This window comes from Acinonyx jubatus, chromosome B1 (assembly GCF_027475565.1).
Source record: "Acinonyx jubatus isolate Ajub_Pintada_27869175 chromosome B1, VMU_Ajub_asm_v1.0, whole genome shotgun sequence".
In the NCBI taxonomy this organism is placed as follows: Eukaryota; Metazoa; Chordata; class Mammalia; order Carnivora; family Felidae; genus Acinonyx; species Acinonyx jubatus.
In genome coordinates this window covers 184,113,532-184,117,413 of record NC_069382.1, presented here as the reverse complement: position 1 = coordinate 184,117,413, position 3,882 = coordinate 184,113,532, and positions in this window count along the sequence as shown.

Here is a 3,882-nt window from a genome sequence, read left to right as displayed (position 1 = left end):
TATGGTGAGGTGGGAGTGGAATGATATCATCACCTCATTTGGTTGAAGCCAGGTGCTCCTAGTTGGTAAAACTACAAGCAGTACATCACATGGTCCCTTGCGAAGGAAGTAAGGGCTGAGATGAGTCTCTACACCAATTCCTGGATAATGGCTAAATGAATTGGCTGACAGCAGAATATCGGAAAAAAACAAGCTTGAACATTTGGTAATAAGACTTGTGAAAGAATATATGGATAAACCACTCTTAACAAGTTCAGGGTATGAGTACACATGGCCATATAAATGGTTATCACAGAACTCCCGTGGTGGGGGAGGAGAAAGGGAACAGAGGAGACTTACTGATATGGTTTAAAAAATGGTCTCTTCCATGGGGGTCATTTAACCCGTTTTTCTAGCCATGGCAATTTGAGTAGTTGCTCAAAGTATTCATAAACAAAATGGCCAAGGTGACAAGAACATAAAATGTTTATGTGTAAAACATGAACTTCTCCTCACTACATCTGGCCTGGCCATTAAAAGAGCAAAGTTTCACTCTTGTCAACAGCAATGTCAATTTCTAAACTTGACATACTGTCACATCTTAGGATGATGAGCCTGCTACCCAGTAGTAGACTGAGAGCATGGGGAATGTAGATTGGTTTTTCCTTAGTCACACTTCTATTAGCAATACCTTTGGATTCACTAAGAAAGAGTAAACCTTAAAGAATGATGCAGTGGCCTATGGAAGACTTAGAAAAATACCAGCTTGGAAATGTCACTTTGAGAATCTGAGGATACAAGTATGCTTTGAACAAGCAATCAACACACCATGCTGTTTCTCTCATAGTCAAAACAGGGGGGTGAGGCATAGCACCTTGCACTGTTTCACTTATTGACCTACTTACAAAAAAAAATTTTAATGGTCTCTAGGACTTCAAGCTCTGCTAATTATAGGTCTGAGTGCCCAAGAGAGCAATTCTTCCACTGCACTTAAAGTTAAAACTGCCATATGGCCATTTTGGGATCCTTAGGTTACTGGATAGACAGGGTTATTAACCATAATAACCAATGGAAAATTGCTCCTCTAGAGTAAGGGCAAAGAGGAGCATTCTAGATCACTGGGGATCATTCTGAGTACCTTCTAATGTTTCCAAGTTCATTATAAAATGTTAATGTAAGACCAAAGCAACCCATATAGGAAAGTCCATCAAAGACTCAAATACCTCAGAGCAGCAAGCTTTGTTTATTCCTCTAGGTGAAAAACCCAAACCAGCCAAGGTGTTTTTGAAGAAAAATGAAACATGAAATACACAGTAGATAGAGGAAGAGAATTATAAATACAAACAGCCCATGACAAACCGCAGAACTGAGTTTCTTATTGGCTCTGTTTGGGAGTATGCTACTTGTGGGTTAGATATATTACTTAGTGCGTAGGTCATAAAATACCAAGGTGCGATTGTCATTCAGCTAAGGTAAGAAAAAAACACCCAGAGTTGTGGTTGTCATAACTGGCAAGACTTTGCATCTCTCCTTTGGATAACATACAGTGAATCCAATTTTGTTTTTGTAAAAGCAAATGTTTTTACGTATGTTATGTGTGAACTCATGTGCTACTCCTATTGTTTAAATTTTTGCACAGAAAAAAAGAATGTGTACAAAGCATTTGAACTCAGTTAGCTCAATAATCACCCACTCCCATTCCCTTTGGGACTGAACCATATCTTCCTGTTCAGAAACCAGATATTTCCCAGGTCTTTCGCCGTGAGGGTCTCACTCAGCAGATTGCACTACATACATCTTGCAAGAGAGAAGTGAACAGTGTGAGATGGCAGCTTCACACAAGAAAACCAAATCTCCTGGAATCTATAGTGGGGGAGACATCTGGCTGCCTAGGGTAGCTTTAATGCAGGTTCTACCCTGCCCTTGGATGTGCCAGGCAGCAGGTGGCCCCGGCAGTGGAATTTCACCTAGAACAGTCCCGTGTGTGGCTCGGTGCTTCTCTTTTTCATTCTTGACTGTGTGGCATGCAAGCCTCAGTCCCTGACCTTCCCCAAGAGCTGGCATGAGACTATTTTTATTTTTTATTTTTATTTTTATTTTTAATATGAAATTTATTGTCAGTTGGTTTCCATATAACACCCAGTGCTCATCCCAACAGGTGCCCTCCTCAATGCCCATCATCCACCCTCCTCTCCTCCCACCCCCCATCAACCCTCAGTTTATTCTCAGTTTTTAAGAGTCTCTTATGGTTTGGCTCCCTCCCTAACTTTTTTTTTCCTCCTTCCCCTCCCCCATGGTCTTCTGTTCAGTTGCTCAGGATCCACATGAGAGTGAAAACATATGGTATCTGTCTTTCTCTGTATGACTTATTTCACTTAGCATAACACTCTCCAGGTCCAACCACATTGCTACAAAAGGCCATATTTCATTCTTTCTCATTGCCAAGTAGTATTCCATTGTGTATATATACTAAATATTTTTAAATAAATTGTTTGTTTTTTTAATCATAAATCTTGACCAATAAAATACTTGTCTACATAAAGGGATTATTTTAAGTTTATAAATTTTACAAGTTTTGCTTAATAATATGTCACTAACAGAACTATATAATTAAATTCTTTTGTAAAAAAAGTTGAAATGTAATTTCCATTTAGTAAAATGCAAAAACATTGGCCGAATGGTTCTGTGAGTTTTGACAAACTGCAACCATATAACTGACATTGGTATTCAGATATAGAATATTTCTTAGTTATGGCAAATTCCCATGTGCCCCGTCAAAGTAAATCCTCCCCCTTTAGAGGATACCCTTATTCTGGTTCTTACTGCAATACACCAGCTGTGCCTGTTCTAAACCTTCTCATAAATGGCATTATACACTAAGCGCACATTTGTGTCTGGCTCCTGTCACTCAGCATAATGTTTTTGAGATACTCCATATTACTGAGCATATCGGTAGTGTATTCAGTTTTATTGCTGAACTGTGTGAATATGCCACAACTTGATGATCCATTCGCCTGTTGACGGATACTTGAGCCGTTTCCACTTCTTGACTATTATGATGAAAGCTGCTATATTTTTGTACAAGTCTTTCCATTGACATAAACTTTGGTTTCTCTCAGCTAAATTGCTGGGACAATAGAGTAGGTAAATGCTTAAGCTTGGAAGAAACTTACAAACCATTTCCTAAGATGGTTGCATTATTTTACAGTTTCACTAACAACGTTTGTAAGTTCCGGTTGCTCCCTATACTCATGAACATTTGCTATTCTCAGCCAAATTATAGCCATTTTAGTGGGAGTATGGTGATATGTCACTGCAGTTTTAATTTGCATTTCCTCGATAATTACAATGTTGACATTTTAATAGATTTATTTGCCATTTGTATTTCTTTCTTTATGAAGAATCTGTTCAAGTATGTTCTGTATTTTTTAATTGGGTTGTTCATAAGAACTTTATGGTCCGGATGTAAGTCCTTTGATATATGTATTGCAAACATTTTTCTCTCAGTGACTTGCATATTCATTTTCTTAAGAGTGCATTTTTATAAATGGAAGTTTTAAATTTTCATAAAGTTCAATTTGTCATTTAGCAGAAACTTACTAATTTCAATTTTCCTGTCTAAAGATTATTTGGCTACTCCAAGGTCACAAATACATTCCTCTGTCTTTTTTCCCTAGGACCTTCAAGGCTCTAGCTTTTATGTTTATGTATGTGACTCAAATTGAGTTCATTTTTGTGTAAGACGTGTGGTAGGAGTCCACGTTCATTTTCCTTCATGTGGATATCCAATTGTCACAGCACTGTTTGGTAAACAGACTTTCTTTCCCCATTGAACTGCTTTGGCACCTTCGTAGTAAATCAAGTGATCTGTATGCATGAGTCTATTTCTAGTCTCTATTATTT